Source organism: Anomaloglossus baeobatrachus, chromosome 1 (genome assembly GCF_048569485.1).
Source record: "Anomaloglossus baeobatrachus isolate aAnoBae1 chromosome 1, aAnoBae1.hap1, whole genome shotgun sequence".
In the NCBI taxonomy this organism is placed as follows: Eukaryota; Metazoa; Chordata; class Amphibia; order Anura; family Aromobatidae; genus Anomaloglossus; species Anomaloglossus baeobatrachus.
Genome location: NC_134353.1, coordinates 284,594,237 through 284,611,202, shown reverse-complemented (window position 1 = coordinate 284,611,202; position 16,966 = coordinate 284,594,237). Strand labels below are relative to the sequence as shown.

The window sequence follows — 16,966 nt, the reverse complement described above, 5'->3', positions numbered from 1 at the left end:
ATTCTTTGTGAAGTACAGATATACCTGAAAAAAACAGTTTTAAGTATCTCTTTTCAGAACAGTCACTAATGCGAGAAGAAAATGAAAGTAGTTATACTGAAAAATTAAGTTGAAGTCGAAGTAGTATGGAGGAAATCAGAAAAAAAATCTGAGAAATATCAACATAAAGTGCTAAGGATCTTTAAGATTTTGTGTATCTTGAGGTTTATTTTATGAGATTTTTCACCTCCCTCTTCTTACTGATAGTTCAGCAGAGAACAACATGATTGTGACAGACAGGATTGAGGATCCAGAGGGTTCTCATAGGCTTTGTCCTTGGACTAATCTGGTTTGTGGAAATGTCTGAATTGTGACAGAGGGACATAGTGAAAATGAAAAAAAAAAAACCATGATTGTAATGTAACAGAAACCTGTCAGAAATGGGATTCGAACCCACGCCTCAAGTAGAGACTGCGACCTGAACGCAGCACCTTGGACCGCTCGGCCATCCTGACAAGCACAACTGTGGAAAATTCCCACTTTCTAAAAACAAACACATTTTTTGTTTGGCCCCAAAAAAATGCAAATTTTGAACTGAAAATGTATTAACGCCTTTGAGTTTGCCTTGCAATGCTGTAGCTTTAACTTTGTTAAGTTGCTGAAATAGCTCAGTTGGGAGAGCATTAGACTGAAGATCTAAAGGTCCCTGGTCCGATCCCGGGTTTCAGCACGCTGTTTTTAAGTATGAGTGATTTGAGATAAAGTTCTTTCTCCATATGCATTTAGCAAGATTTTCATTCTTTGTGAAGTGCAGATATACCTGAAAAAAACAGTTTTAAGTATCTCTTTTCAGAACAGTCACTAATGCGAGAAGAAAATGAAAGTAGTTATACTGAAAAATTAAGTTGAAGTCGAAGTAGTATGGAGGAAATTGGAAAAAAAATCTGAGAAATATCAACATAAAGTGCTAAGGATCTTTAAGATTTTGTGTATCTTGAGGCTTAATTTATGAGATTTTTCACCTCCATCTTCTTACTGATAGTGCAGCAGAGAACAACATGATTGTGACAGACAGGATTGAGGATCCAGAGGGTTCTCATTGGCTTTGTCCTTGGACTAATCTGGTTTGTGGAAATGTCTGAATTGTGACAGAGGGACATAGTGGAAATGAAAAAAAAACAAAACATGATTGTAATGTAACAGAAACCTGTCAGAAGTGGAATTCGAACCCACGCCTCAAGTAGAGACTGCGACCTGAACGCAGCGCCTTGGACCGCTCGGCCATCCTGACAAGCACAACTGTGGAAAATTCACACTTTCTAAAAACAAAAACATTTTTTGTTTGGCCCCAAAAAAAGGCAAATTTTGAACTGAAAATTTATTAACGCCTTTGAGTTTGCCTTGCAATGCTGTAGCTTTAACTTTGTAGGTTGCTGAAATAGCTCAGTTGGGAGAGCGTTAGACTAAAGGTCCCTGGTCCGATCCCGGGTTTCAGCACGCTGTTTTTAAGTATGAGTGATTTGAGATAAAGTTCTTTCTCCATATGCATTTAGCAAGATTTTCATTCTTTGTGAAGTGCAGATATACCTGAAAAAAACAGTTTTAAGTATCTCTTTTCAGAACAGTCACTAATGCGAGAAGAAAATGAAAGTAGTTATACTGAAAAATTAAGTTGAAGTTGAAGTCGAAGTAGTATGGAGGAAATCAGAAAAAAAATCTGAGAAATATCAACATAAAGTGCTAAGGATCTTTAAGATTTTGTGTATCTTGAGGTTTATTTTATGAGATTTTTCACCTCCCTCTTCTTACTGATAGTGCAGCAGAGAACAACATGATTGTGACAGACAGGATTGAGGATCCAGAGGGTTCTCATTGGCTTTGTCCTTGGACTAATCTGGTTTGTGGAAATGTCTGAATTGTGACAGAGGGACATAGTGAAAATGAAAATAAAAAAAACATGATTGTAATGTAACAGAAACCTGTCAGAAGTTGGATTGGAACCCACGCCTCAAGTAGAGACTGCGACCTGAACGCAGCGCCTTGGACCGCTCGGCCATCCTGACAAGCACAACCATGGAAAATTCACACTTTTTTAAAAACAAACACATTTTTTGTTTGGCCCCAAAAAAATGCAAATTTTGAACTGAAAATGTATTAACGCCTTTGAGTTTGCCTTGCAATGCTGTAGCTTTAACTTTGTAGGTTGCTGAAATAGCTCAGTTGGGAGAGCGTTAGACTGAAGATCCAAAGGTCCCTGGTCCTATCCCGGGTTTCAGCACGCTGTTTTTAAGTATGAGTGATTTGAGATAAAGTTCTTTCTCCATATGCATTTAGCAAGATTTTCATTCTTTGTGAAGTGCAGATGTACCTGAAAAAACAGTTTTAAGTATCTCTTTTTAGAACAGTCACTAATGCGAGAAGAAAATGAAAGTAGTTATACTGAAAAATTAAGTTGAAGTCGAAGTAGTATGGAGGAAATCAGAAAAAAAATCTGAGAAATATCAACATAAAGTGCTAAGGATCTTTAAGATTTTGTGTATCTTGAGGTTTATTTTATGAGATTTTTCACCTCCCTCTTCTTACTGATAGTGCAGCAGAGAACAACATGATTGTGACAGACAGGATTGAGGATCCAGAGGGTTCTCATTGGCTTTGTCCTTGGACTAATCTGGTTTGTGGAAATGTCTGAATTGTGACAGAGGGACATAGTAAAAATGAAAAAAAAAAAACCATGATTGTAATGTAACAGAAACCTGTCAAAAGTGGGATTCGAACCCACGCCTCAAGTAGAGACTGTGACCTGAACGCAGGGCCTTGGACTGCTCGGCCATCCTGACAAGCACAACTGTGGAAAATTCACACTTTCTAAAAACAAACACATTTTTTGTTTGGCCCCAAAAAAATGCAAATTTTGAACTGAAAATGTATTAACGCCTTTGAGTTTGCCTTGCAATGCTGTAGCTTTAACTTTGTAGGTTGCTGAAATAGCTCAGTTGGGAGAGCGTTAGACAGAAGATCTAAAGGTCCCTGGTCCGATCCCAGGTTTCAGCACGCTGTTTTTAAGTATGAGTGATTTGAGATAAAGTTCTTTCTCCATATGCATTTAGCAAGATTTTCATTCTTTGTGAAGTGCAGATATACCTGAAAAAAACAGTTTTAAGTATCTCTTTTCAGAACAGTCACTAATGCGAGAAGAAAATGAAAGTAGTTATACTGAAAAATTAAGTTGAAGTCGAAGTAGTATGGAGGAAATCGGAAAAAAAATCTGAGAAATATCAACATAAAGTGCTAAGGATCTTTAAGATTTTGTGTATCTTGAGGCTTATTTTATGAGATTTTTCACCTCCATCTTCTTACTGATAGTGCAGCAGAGAACAACATGATTGTGACAGACAGGATTGAGGATCCAGAGGGTTCTCATTGGCTTTGTCCTTGGACTAATCTGGTTTGTAGAAATGTCTGAATTGTGACAGAGGGACATAGTGAAAATGAAAAAAAAAAAAAACATGATTGTAATGTAACAGAAACCTGTCAGAAGTGGGATTCGAACCCATGCCTCAAGTAGAGACTGCGACCAGAACGCAGCGCCTTGGACCGCTCGGCCATCCTGACAAGCACAAATGTGGAAAATTCACACTTTCTAAAAACAAACACATTTTTTGTTTGGCCCCAAAAATGCAAATTTTGAACTGAAAATTTATTAACGCCTTTGAGTTTGCCTTGCAATGCTGTAGCTTTAACTTTGTAGGTTGCTGAAACAACTCAGTTAGGAGAGCGTTAGACTGAAGATCTAAAGGTTCCTGGTCCGATCCCGGGTTTCAGCAAGCTGTTTTTAAGCATGAGTGATTTGAGATAAAGTTCTTTCTCCATATGAATTTAGCAAGATTTTCATTGTTTGTGAAGTGCAGATATACCTGAAAAAAACTGTTTTAAGTATCTCTTTTTAGAACAGTCACTAATGCGAGAAGAAAATGAAAGTAGTTATACTGAAAAATTAAGTTGAAGTCGAAGTAGTATGGAGGAAATCAGAAAAAAAATCTGAGAAATATCAACATAAAGTGCTAAGGATCTTTAAGATTTTGTGTACCTTAAGGCTTATTTTATGAGATTTTTCACCTCCCTCATCTTACAAATAGTGCAGCAGAGAACAACATGATTGTGACAGACAAGATTGAGGATCCAGAGGGTTCTCACTGGCTTTGTCCTTGGACTAATCTGGTTTGTGGAAATGTCTGAATTGTGACAGAGGGACATAGTGAAAATGAAAAAAAAAACAAAACATGACTGTAATGTAACAGAAACCTGTCAGAAGTGGGATTCGAACCGACGCCTCAAGTAGAGACTGCAACCTGAACGCAGCGCCCTGGACTGCTCGGCCATCCTGACAAGCACAACTGTGGAAAATTCACACTTTCTAAAAACAAACACATTTTTTGTTTGGCCCCAAAAAATGCAAATTTTGAACTGAAAATTTATTAACGCCTTTGAGTTTGCCTTGCAATGCTGTAGCTTTAACTTTGTAGGTTGCTGAAATAGCTCAGTTGGGAGAGCGTTAGACTGAAGATCTAAAGGTCCCTGGTCCGATCCCGGGTTTCAGCACGCTGTTTTTAAGTATGAGTGATTTGAGATAAAGTTCTTTCTCCATATGCATTTAGCAAGATTTTCATTGTTTGTGAAGTGCAGATATACCTGAAAAAAACAGTTTTAAGTATCTCTTTTTAGAACAGTCACTAATGCGAGAAGAAAATGAAAGTAGTTATACTGAAAAATTAAGTTGAAGTCGAAGTAGTATGGAGGAAATCAGAAAAAAAATCTGAGAAATATCAACATAAAGTGCTAAGGATCTTTAAGATTTTGTGTATCTTGAGGTTTATTTTATGAGATTTTTCACCTCCCTCTTCTTACTGATAGTGCAGCAGAGAACAACATGATTGTGACAGACAGGATTGAGGATCCAGAGGGTTCTCATTGGCTTTGTCCTTGGACTAATTTGGTTTGTGGAAATGTCTGAATTGTGACAGAGGGACATAGTAAAAATGAAAAAAAAAAACATGATTGTAATGTAACAGAAACCTGTCAGAAGTGGGATTCGAACCCACGCCTCAAGTAGAGACTGCGACCTGAATGCAGGGCCTTGGACTGCTCGGCCATCCTGACAAGCACAACTGTGGAAAATTCACACTTTCTAAAAACAAACACATTTTTTGTTTGGCCCCAAAAAAATGCAAATTTTGAACTGAAAATGTATTAACGCCTTTGAGTTTGCCTTGCAATGCTGTAGCTTTAACTTTGTGGGTTGCTGAAATAGCTCAGTTGGAAGAGCGTTAGACTGAAGATCTAAAGGTCCCTGGTCCGATCCCGGGTTTCAGCACGCTGTTTTTAAGTATGAGTGATTTGAGATAAAGTTCTTTCTCCATATGCATTTAGCAAGATTTTCATTCTTTGTGAAGTGCAGATATACCTGAAAAAAACAGTTTTAAGTATCTCTTTTCAGAACAGTCACTAATGCGAGAAGAAAATGAAAGTAGTTATACTGAAAAATTAAGTTGAAGTCGAAGTAGTATGGAGGAAATCGGAAAAAAAATCTGAGAAATATCAACATAAAGTGCTAAGGATCTTTAAGATTTTGTGTATCTTGAGGCTTATTTTATGAGATTTATCACCTCCCTCTTCTTACTGATAGCGCAGCAGAGATCAACATGATTGTGACAGACAAGATTGAGGATCCAGAGGGTTCTCATTGGCTTTGTCCTTTGACTAATCTGGTTTGTGGAAATGTCTGAATTGTGACAGAGGGACATAGTGAAAATGAAAAAAAAAACAAAACATGATTGTAATGTAACAGAAACCTGTCAGAGGTGGGATTCGAACCCACGCCTCAAGTAGAGACTGCGACCTGAACGCAGGGCCTTGGACCGCTCGGCCATCCTGACAAGCACAACTGTGGAAAATTCACACTTTCTAAAAACAAACACATTTTTTGTTTGGCCCCAAAAATGAAAATTTTGAACGGAAAATGTATTAACGCCTTTGAGTTTGCCTTGCAATGCTGTAGCTTTAACTTTGTAGGTTGCTGAAATAGCTCAGTTGGGAGAGCGTTAGACTGAAGATCTAAAGGTCCCTGGTCCGATCCCGGGTTTCAGCACGCTGTTTTTAAGTATGAGTGATTTGAGATAAAGTTCGTTCTCCATATGCATTTAGCAAGATTTTCATTCTTTGTGAAGTGCAGATATACCTGAAAAAAACAGTTTTAAGTATCTCTTTTCAGAACAGTCACTAATGCGAGAAGAAAATGAAAGTAGTTATACTGAAAAATTAAGTTGAAGTCGAAGTAGTATGGAGGAAATCAGAAAAAAAATCTGAGAAATATCAACATAAAGTGCTAAGGATCTTTAAAATTTTGTGTATCTTGAGGTTTTTTTTATGAGATTTTTCACCTCCCTCTTCTTACTGATAGTGCAGCAGAGAACAACATGATTGTGACAGACAGGATTGAGGATCCAGAGGGTTCTCATTGGCTTTGTCCTTGGACTAATCTGGTTTGTGGAAATGTCTGAATTGTGACAGAGGGACATAGTGAAAATGAAAAAAAAAAAACCATGATTGTAATGTAACAGAAAACTGTCAGAAGTGGGATTCGAACCCACGCCTCAAGTAGAGACTGCGACCTGAACGCAGCGCCTTGGACCGCTCGGCCATCCTGACAAGCACGACTGTGGAAAATTCACACTTTCTAAAAACAAACACATTTTTTGTTTGGCCCCAAAAAAATGCAAATTTTGAACTGAAAATGTATTAACGCCTTTGAGTTTGCCTTGCAATGCTGTAGCTTTAACTTTGTAGGTTGCTGAAATAGCTCAGTTGGGAGAGCATTAGACTGAAGATCTAAAGGTCCCTGGTCCGATCCTGGGTTTCAGCACGCTGTTTTTAAGTATGAGTGATTTAAGATAAAGTTCTTTCTCCATATGCATTTAGCAAGATTTTCATTCTTTGTGAAGTGCAGATATACCTGAAAAAAACAGTTTTAAGTATCTCTTTTCAGAACAGTCACTAATGCGAGAAGAAAATGAAAGTAGTTATACTGAAAAATTAAGTTGAAGTCGAAGTAGTATGGAGGAAATCGGAGAAAAAATCTGAGAAATATCAACATAAAGTGCTAAGGATCTTTAAGATTTTGTGTATCTTGAGGTTTATTTTATGAGATTTTCCACCTCCCTCTTCTTACTGATAGTGCAGCAGAGAACAACATGATTGTGACAGACAGGATTGAGGATCCAGAGGGTTCTCATTGGCTTTGTCCTTGGACTAATCTGGTTTGTGGAAATGTCTGAATTGTGACAGAGGGACATAGTGAAAATGAAAAAAAAACAAAACATGATTGTAATGTAACAGAAACCTGTCAGAAGTGGGATTCGAACCCACGCCTCAAGTAGAGACTGCGACCTGAACACAGCACCTTGGACCGCTCGGCCATCCTGACAAGCACAACTGTGGAAAATTCACACTTTCTAAAAACAAACACATTTTTCTTTTGGCCCCAAAAAAAGGCAAATTTTGAACTGAAAATGTATTAACGCCTTTGAGTTTGCCTTGCAATGCTGTAGCTTTAACTTTGTAGGTTGCTGAAATAGCTCAGTTGGGAGAGCGTTAGACTGAAGATCTAAAGGTCCCTGGTCCGATCCCGGGTTTCAGTACGCTGTTTTTAAGTATGAGTGATTTGAGATAAAGTTCTTTCTCCATATGCATTTAGCAAGATTTTCATTCTTTGAGAAGTGCAGATATACCTGAAAAAAACAGTTTTAAGTATCTCTTTTCAGAACAGTCACTAATGCGAGAAGAAAATGAAAGTAGTTATACTGAAAAATTAAGTTGAAGTCGAAGTAGTATGGAGGAAAACAGAAAAAAAATCTGAGAAATATCAACATAAAGTGCTAAGGATCTTTAAGATTTTGTGTATCTTGAGGTTTATTTTATGAGATTTTTCACCTCCCTCTTCTTACTGATAGTGCAGCAGAGAACAACATGATTGTGACAGACAGGATTGAGGATCCAGAGGGTTCTCATTTGCTTTGTCCTTGGACTAATCTGGTTTGTGGAAATGTCTGAATTGTGACAGAGGGACATAGTGAAAATGAAAAAAAAAAACATGATTGTAATGTAACAGAAACCTGTCAGAAGTGGGATTCGAACCCATGCCTCAAGTAGAGACTGCGACCTGAAAGCAGCACCTTGGACCGCTCGGCCATCTTGACAAGCACAACTGTGGAAAATTCACACTTTCTAAAAACAAACACATTTTTTGTTTGGCCCCAAAAAAAATGCAAATTTTGAACTGAAAATGTATTAACGCCTTTGAGTTTGCCTTGCAATGCTGTAGCTTTAACTTTTGTAGGTTGCTGAAATAGCTCAGTTGGGAGAGCGTTAGACTGAAGATCTAAAGGTCCCTGGTCCGATCCTGGGTTTCAGCATGCTGTTTTTAAGTATGAGTGATTTGAGATAAAGTTCTTTCTCCATATGCATTTAGCAAGATTTTCATTCTTTGTGAAGTGCAGATATACCTGAAAAAAACAGTTTTAAGTATCTCTTTTCAGAACAGTCACTAATGCGAGAAGAAAATGAAAGTAGTTATACTGAAAAATTAAGTTGAAGTCGAAGTAGTATGGAGGAAATCGGAGAAAAAATCTGAGACATATCAACATAAAGTGCTAAGGATCTTTAAGATTTTGTGTATCTTGAGGTTTATTTTATGAGATTTTCCACCTCCCTCTTCTTACTGATAGTGCAGCAGAGAACAACATGATTGTGGCAGACAGGATTGAGGATCCAGAGGGTTCTCATTGGCTTTGTCCTTGGACTAATCTGGTTTGTGGAAATGTCTGAATTGTGACAGAGGGACATAGTGAAAATGAAAAAAAACAAAACGTGATTGTAATGTAACAGAAACCTGTCAGAAGTGGGATTCGAACCCACGCCTCAAGTAGAGACTGCGACCTGAACGCAGCGCCTTGGACCGCTCGGCCACCCTGACAAGCACAACTGTGGAAAATTCACACTTTCTAAAAACAAACACATTTTTTGTTTGGCCCCAAAAAAAGGCAAATTTTGAACTGAAAATGTATTAACGCCTTTGAGTTTGCCTTGCAATGCTGTAGCTTTAACTTTGTAGGTTGCTGAAATAGCTCATTTGGGAGAGCGTTAGACTGAAGATCTAAAGGTCCCTGGTCCGATCCCGGGTTTCAGCACGCTGTTTTTAAGTATGAGTGATTTGAGATAAAGTTCTTTCTCCATATGCATTTAGCAAGATTTTCATTCTTTGTGAAGTGCAGATATACCTGAAAAAAACAGTTTTAAGTATCTCTTTTCAGAAAAGACACTAATGCGAGAAGAAAATGAAAGCAGTTATACTGAAAAATTAAGTTGAAGTCGAAGTAGTATGGAGGAAATCAGAAAAAAAATCTGAGAAATATCAACATAAAGTGCTAAGGATCTTTAAGATTTTGTGTATCTTGAGGTTTATTTTATGAGATTTTCCACCTCCCTCTTCTTACTGATAGTGCAGCAGAGAACAACATGATTGTGATAGACAGGATTGAGGATCCAGAGGGTTCTCATTGGCTTTGTCCTTGGACTAATCTGGTTTGTGGAAATGTCTGAATTGTGACAGAGGGACATAGTGAAAATGAAAAAAAAACAAAACATGATTATAATGTAACAGAAACCTGTCAGAAGTGGGATTCGAACCCACGCCTCAAGTAGAGACTGCGACCTGAACGCAGCACCTTGGACCGCTCGGCCATCCTGACAAGCACAACTGTGAAAAATTCACACTTTCTAAAAGCAAACACATTTTTGGTTTGGCGCCAAAAAAGGCAAATTTTGAACTGAAAATTTATTAACGCCTTTGAGTTTGCCTTGCAATGCTGTAGCTTTAACTTTGTAGGTTGCTGAAAGAGCTCAGTTGGGAGAGTGTTAGACTGAATATCTAAAGGTCCCTGGTCCGATCCCGGGTTTCAGCACGCTGTTTTTAAGCATGAGTGATTTGAGATAAAGTTCTTTCTCCATATGCATTTAGCAAGATTTTCATTCTTTGTGAAGTGCAGATATACCTGAAAAAAACAGTTTTAAGTATCTCTTTTCAGAAAAGACACTAATGCGAGAAGAAAATGAAAGCAGTTATACTGAAAAATTAAGTTGAAGTCGAAGTAGTATGGAGGAAATCGGAAAAAAAATCTGAGAAATATCAACATAAAGTGCTAAGGATCTTTAAGATTTTGTGTATCTTGAGGCTTATTTTATGAGATTTTTCACCTCCCTCTTCTTACTGATAGTGCAGCAGAGATCAACATGATTGTGACAGACAAGATTGAGAATCCAGAGGGTTCTCATTGGCTTTGTCCTTGGACTAATCTGGTTTGTGGAAATGTCTGAATTGTGACAGAGGGACATAGTGAAAATGAAAAAAAAAAAAAACATGACTGTAATGTAACAGAAACCTGTCAGAAGTGGGATTCGAACCCACACCTCAAGTAGAGACTGCTACTTGAACGCAGCGCCTTGGACCGCTCAGCCATCCTGAGAAGCACAACTGTGAAAAATTCACACTTTCTAAAAACAAACACATTTTTTGTTTGGCCCCAAAAAAATGCAAATTTTGAACTGAAAATGTATTAACGCCTTTGAGTTTGCCTTGCAATGCTGTAGCTTTAACTTTGTAGGTTGCTGAAATAGCTCAGTTGGGAGAGTGTTAGACTGAAGATCTAAAGGTCCCTGGTCCGATCCCGGGTTTCAGCACGCTATTTTTAAGTATGAGTGATTTGAGATAAAGTTCTTTCTCCATATGCATTTAGCAAGATTTTCATTCTTTGTGAAGTGCAGATATACCTGAAAAAAACAGTTTTAAGTATCTCTTTTCAGAACAGTCACTAATGCGAGAAGAAAATGAAAGTAGTTATACTGAAAAATTAAGTTGAAGTCGAAGTAGTATGGAGGAAATCGGAGAAAAAATCTGAGAAATATCTACATAAAGTGCTAAGGATCTTTAAGATTTTGTGTATCTTGAGGTTTATTTTATGAGATTTTCCACCTCCCTCTTCTTACTGATAGTGCAGCAGAGAACAACATGATTGTGACAGACAGGATTGAGGATCCAGAGGGTTCTCATTGGCTTTGTCCTTGGACTAATCTGGTTTGTGGAAATGTCTGAATTGTGACAGAGGGACATAGTGAAAATGAAAAAAAACAAAACATGATTGTAATGTAACAGAAACCTGTCAGAAGTGGGATTCGAACCAACGCCTCAAGTAGAGACTGCGACCTGAACGCAGCGCCTTGGACCACTCAGCCATCCTGTCAAGCACAACTGTGAAAAATTCACACTTTCTAAAAGCAAACACATTTTTGGTTTGGCGCCAAAAAAAGGCAAATTTTGAACTGAAAATTTATTAACGCCTTTCAGTTTGCCTTGCAATGCTGCAGCTTTAACTTTGAAGGTTGCTGAAAAGCCCAGTTGGGAGCGCGTTAGACTGAAGATCTAAAGGTCCCTGGTCCGATCCCGGGTTTCAGCAAGCTGTTTTTAAGCATGAGTGATTTGAGATAAAGTTCTTTCTCCATATGCATTTAGCAAGATTTTCATTCTTTGTGAAGTGCAGATATACCTGAAAAAAACAGTTTTAAGTATCTCTTTTCAGAAAAGACACTAATGCGAGAAGAAAGTGAAAGCAGTTATACTGAAAAATTAAGTTGAAGTCGAAGTAGTATGGAGGAAATCGGAAAAAAAATCTGAGAAATATCAACATAAAGTGCTAAGGATCTTTAAGATTTTGTGTATCTTGAGGCTTATTTTATGAGATTTTTCACCTCCCTCTTCTTACTGATAGTGCAGCAGAGAACAACATGATTGTGACAGACAAGATTGAGGATCCAGAGGGTTCTCATTGGCTTTGTCCTTGGACTAATCTGGTTTGTGGAAATGTCTGAATTGTGACAGAGGGACATAGTGAAAATGAAAAAAAATAAAAACATGGCTGTAATGTAACAGAAACATGTCAGAAGTGGAATTCGAACCCACACCTCAAGTAAAGACAGTGACCGGAACGCAGCGCCTTGGACCGCTCAGCCATCCTGACAAGCACAACTATGGAAAAAACACACTTTCTAAAAACAAACACATTTTTTGATTGGCCCCAAAAATGCAAATTTTGAACTGAAAATTTATTAACGCCTTTGAGTTTGCCTTGCAATGCTGTAGCTTTAACATTGTAGGTTGCTGAAATAGCTCAGTTGGGAGAGCGTTAGACTGAAGATCTAAAGGTCCTTGGTCCGATCCCGGTTTTCAGCACGCTGTTTTTAAGCATGAGTGATTTGAGATAAAGTTCTTTCTCCATATGCATTTAGCAAGATTTTCATTCTTTGTGAAGTGCAGATATACCTGAAAAATACAGTTTTAAGTATCTCTTTTCAGAACAGTCACTAATGCGAGAAGAAAATGAAAGTAGTTATACTGAAAAATTAAGTTGAAGTCGAAGTAGTATGGAGGAAATCGGAAAAAAAATCTGAGAAATATCAACATAAAGTGCTAAGGATCTTTAAGATTTTGTGTATCTTAAAGCTTATTGTATGAGATTTTTCACCTCCCTCTTTTTACTGATAGTGCAGCAGAGAACAACATGATTGTGACAGACAAGATTGAGGATCCAGAGGGTTCTCATTGGCTTTGTCCTTGGACTAATCTGGTTTGTGGAAATGTCTGAATTGTGACAGAGGGACATAGTGAAAATGAAAAAAAAAAAAAAACATGGCTGTAATGTAACAGAAACCTGTCAGAAGTGGAATTCGAACCCACACCTCAAGTAAAGACAGTGACCTGAACGCAGCGCCTTGGACCGCTCAGCCATCCTGACAAGCACAACTGTGGAAAAATCACACTTTCTAAAAACAAACACATTTTTTGATTGGCCCCAAAAATGCAAATTTTGAACTGAAAATTTATTAACGCCTTTGAGTTTGCCTTGCAATGCTGTAGCTTTAACTTTGTAGGTTGCTGAAATAGCTCAGTTGGGAGAGCGTTAGACTGAAGATCTAAAGGTCCTTGGTCCGATCCCGGTTTTCAGCACGCTGTTTTTAAGCATGAGTGATTTGAGATAAAGTTCTTTCTCCATATGCATTTAGCAAGATTTTCATTCTTTGTGAAGTGCAGATATACCTGAAAAATACAGTTTTAAGTATCTCTTTTCAGAACAGTCACTAATGCGAGAAGAAAATAAAAGTAGTTATTCTGAAAAATTAAGTTGAAGTCGAAGTAGTATGGAGGAAATCGGAAAAAAAATCTGAGAAATATCAACATAAAGTGCTAAGGATCTTTAAGATTTTGTGTATCTTGAGCTTATTTTATGAGATTTTTCACCTCCCTCTTTTTACTGATAGTGCAGCAGAGAACAACATGATTGTGACAGACAAGATTGAGGATCCAAAGGGTTCTCATTGGCTTTGTCCTTGGACTAATCTGGTTTGTGGAAATGTCTGAATTGTGACAGAGGGACATAGTGAAAATGAAAAAAAAAAAAAACATGACTGTAATGTAACAGAAACCTGTCAGAAGTGGGATTTGAACCCACGCCTCAAATAGAGACTGCTACTTGAACGTAGCGCCTTGGACCGCTCGGCCATCCTGAGAAGCACAACTGTGAAAAATTCACACTTTCTAAAAATAAACACATTTTTTGTTTGGCCCCAAAAAATGCAAATTTTGAACTGAAAATTTATTAACGCCTTTGAGTTTGCCTTGCAATGCAGTAGCTTTAACTTTGTAGGTTGCTGAAATAGCTCAGTTGGGAGAGCGTTAGACTGAAGATCTAAAGGTCCCTTGTCCGATCCCGGGTTTCAGCACGCTGTTTTGAAGTATGAGTGATTTGAGATAAAATTCTTTCTCCATATGCATTTACCAAGATTTTCATTCTTTGTGAAGTGCAGATATACCTGAAAAAAACAGTTTTAAGTATCTCTTTTCAGAACAGTCACTAATGCGAGAAGAAAATGAAAGTAGTTATACTGAAAAATTAAGTTGAAGTCGAAGTGGTATGGAGGAAATCGGAAAAAAAATCTGAGAAATATCAACATAAAGTGCTGAGGATCTTTAAGATTTTATGTATCTTGAGGTTTATTTTATGAGATTTTTCACCTCCCTCTTCTTACTGATAGTGCAGCAGAGAACAACATGATTGTGACAGACAGGATTGAGGATCCAGAGGGTTCTCATTGGCTTTGTCCTTGGACTAATCTGGTTTGTGGAAATGTCTGAATTGTGACAGAGGGACATAGTGAAAATGAAAAAAAAACAAAACATGATTATAATGTAACAGAAACCTGTCAGAAGTGGGATTCGAACCCACGCCTCAAGTAGAGACTGCGACCTGAACGCAGCACCTTGGACCGCTCGGCCATCCTGACAAGCACAACTGTGAAAAATTCACACTTTCTAAAAGCAAACACATTTTTGGTTTGGCGCCAAAAAAGGCAAATTTTGAACTGAAAATTTATTAACGCCTTTGAGTTTGCCTTGCAATGCTGTAGCTTTAACTTTGTAGGTTGCTGAAAGAGCTCAGTTGGGAGAGTGTTAGACTGAATATCTAAAGGTCCCTGGTCCGATCCCGGGTTTCAGCATGCTGTTTTTAAGCATGAGTGATTTGAGATAAAGTTCTTTCTCCATATGCATTTAGCAAGATTTTCATTCTTTGTGAAGTGCAGATATACCTGAAAAAAACAGTTTTAAGTATCTCTTTTCAGAAAAGACACTAATGCGAGAAGAAAATGAAAGCAGTTATACTGAAAAATTAAGTTGAAGTCGAAGTAGTATGGAGGAAATCGGAAAAAAAATCTGAGAAATATCAACATAAAGTGCTAAGGACCTTTAAGATTTTGTGTATCTTGAGGCTTATTTTATGAGATTTTTCACCTCCCTCTTCTTACTGATAGTGCAGCAGAGATCAACATGATTGTGACAGACAAGATTGAGGATCCAGAGGGTTCTCATTGGCTTTGTCCTTGGACTAATCTGGTTTGTGGAAATGTCTGAATTGTGACAGAGGGACATAGTGAAAATGAAAAAAAAAAAAAACATGACTGTAATGTAACAGAAACCTGTCAGAAGTGGGATTCGAACCCACACCTCAAGTAGAGACTGCTACTTGAACGCAGCGCCTTGGACCGCTCAGCCATCCTGAGAAGCACAACTGTGAAAAATTCACACTTTCTAAAAACAAACACATTTTTTGTTTGGCCCCAAAAAAATGCAAATTTTGAACTGAAAATGTATTAACGCCTTTGAGTTTGCCTTGCAATGCTGTAGCTTTAACTTTGTAGGTTGCTGAAATAGCTCAGTTGGGAGAGCGTTAGACTGAAGATCTAAAGGTCCCTGGTCCGATCCCGGGTTTCAGCACGCTATTTTTAAGTATGAGTGATTTGAGATAAAGTTCTTTCTCCATATGCATTTAGCAAGATTTTCATTCTTTGTGAAGTGCAGATATACCTGAAAAAAACAGTTTTAAGTATCTCTTTTCAGAACAGTCACTAATGCGAGAAGAAAATGAAAGTAGTTATACTGAAAAATTAAGTTGAAGTCGAAGTAGTATGGAGGAAATCAGAAAAAAAATCTGAGAAATATCAACATAAAGTGCTAAGGATCTTTAAGATTTTGTGTATCTTGAGGTTTATTTTATGAGATTTTTCACCTCCCTCTTCTTACTGATAGTGCAGCAGAGAACAACATGATTGTGACAGACAGGATTGAGGATCCAGAGGGTTCTCATTGGCTTTGTCCTTGGACTAATCTGGTTTGTGGAAATGTCTGAATTGTGACAGAGGGACATAGTGAAAATGAAAAAAAAAAAAAACCATGATTGTAATGTAACAGAAACCTGTCAGAAGCGGGATTCGAACCCACGCCTCAAGTAGAGACTGCGACCTGAACGCAGCGCCTTGGACCGCTCGGCCATCCTGACAAGCACAACTGTGGAAAATTCACACTTTCTAAAAACAAACACATTTTTTGTTTGGCCCCAAGAAAATGAAAATTTTGAACTGAAAATGTATTAACGCGTTTGAGTTTGCCTTGCAATGCTGTAGCTTTAACTTTGTAGGTTGCTGAAATAGCTCAGTTGGGAGAGCGTTAGACTGAAGATCTAAAGGTCCCTGGTCCGATCCCAGGTTTCAGCACGCTGTTTTTAAGTATGAGTGATTTGAGATAAAGTTCTTTCTCCATATGCATTTAGCAAGATTTTCATTCTTTGTGAAGTGCAGATATACCTGAAAAAAACAGTTTTAAGTATCTCTTTTCAGAACAGTCACTAATGCGAGAAGAAAATGAAAGTAGTTATACTGAAAAATTAAGTTGAAGTCGAAGTAGTATGGAGGAAATCGGAGAAAAAATCTGAGAAATATCTACATAAAGTGCTAAGGATCTTTAAGATTTTGTGTATCTTGAGGTTTATTTTATGAGATTTTCCACCTCCCTCTTCTTACTGATAGTGCAGCAGAGAACAACATGATTGTGACAGACAAGATTGAGGATCCAGAGGGTTCTCATTGGCTTTGTCCTTGGACTAATCTGGTTTGTGGAAATGTCTGAATTGTGACAGAGGGACATAGTGAAAATGAAAAAAAACAAAACATGATTGTAATGTAACAGAAACCTGTCAGAAGTGGGATTCGAACCAACGCCTCAAGTAGAGACTGCGACCTGAACGCAGCGCCTTGGACCGCTCAGCCATCCTGACAAGCACAACTGTGAAAAATTCACACTTTCTAAAAGCAAACACATTTTTGGTTTGGCGCCAAAAAAAGGCAAATTTTGAACTGAAAATTTATTAACGCCTTTCAGTTTGCCTTGCAATGCTGCAGCTTTAACTTTGAAGGTTGCTGAAAAGCCCAGTTGGGAGCGCGTTAGACTGAAGATCTAAAGGTCCCTGGTCCGATCCCGGGTTTCAGCAAGCTG

At 37.9% G+C, this 16,966-nt stretch overlaps 7 non-coding genes across 7 annotated transcripts; 5 read left to right on the top strand and 2 right to left on the bottom strand.

The window, feature by feature from the left end:
• Nucleotides 1-3,508: 3,508 nt before the first annotated feature.
• TRNAQ-CUG (transfer RNA glutamine (anticodon CUG)) lies at nucleotides 3,509-3,591 on the bottom strand. Its single transcript has one exon. It is a non-coding gene; the product is annotated as a tRNA-Gln (tRNA).
• Nucleotides 3,592-4,505: 914 nt separating this feature from the next.
• On the top strand, nucleotides 4,506-4,578 carry TRNAF-GAA (transfer RNA phenylalanine (anticodon GAA)). Its single transcript has one exon. It is a non-coding gene; the product is annotated as a tRNA-Phe (tRNA).
• A 699-nt stretch (nucleotides 4,579-5,277) lies between these two features.
• Nucleotides 5,278-5,350, top strand: TRNAF-GAA (transfer RNA phenylalanine (anticodon GAA)). The gene has a single exon. It is a non-coding gene; the product is annotated as a tRNA-Phe (tRNA).
• A 701-nt stretch (nucleotides 5,351-6,051) lies between these two features.
• TRNAF-GAA (transfer RNA phenylalanine (anticodon GAA)) lies at nucleotides 6,052-6,124 on the top strand. The gene has a single exon. It is a non-coding gene; the product is annotated as a tRNA-Phe (tRNA).
• A 477-nt stretch (nucleotides 6,125-6,601) lies between these two features.
• Nucleotides 6,602-6,684, bottom strand: TRNAL-CAG (transfer RNA leucine (anticodon CAG)). Its single transcript has one exon. It is a non-coding gene; the product is annotated as a tRNA-Leu (tRNA).
• An 8,655-nt stretch (nucleotides 6,685-15,339) lies between these two features.
• Nucleotides 15,340-15,412, top strand: TRNAF-GAA (transfer RNA phenylalanine (anticodon GAA)). Its single transcript has one exon. It is a non-coding gene; the product is annotated as a tRNA-Phe (tRNA).
• A 703-nt stretch (nucleotides 15,413-16,115) lies between these two features.
• On the top strand, nucleotides 16,116-16,188 carry TRNAF-GAA (transfer RNA phenylalanine (anticodon GAA)). The gene has a single exon. It is a non-coding gene; the product is annotated as a tRNA-Phe (tRNA).
• Nucleotides 16,189-16,966: the final 778 nt, after the last annotated feature.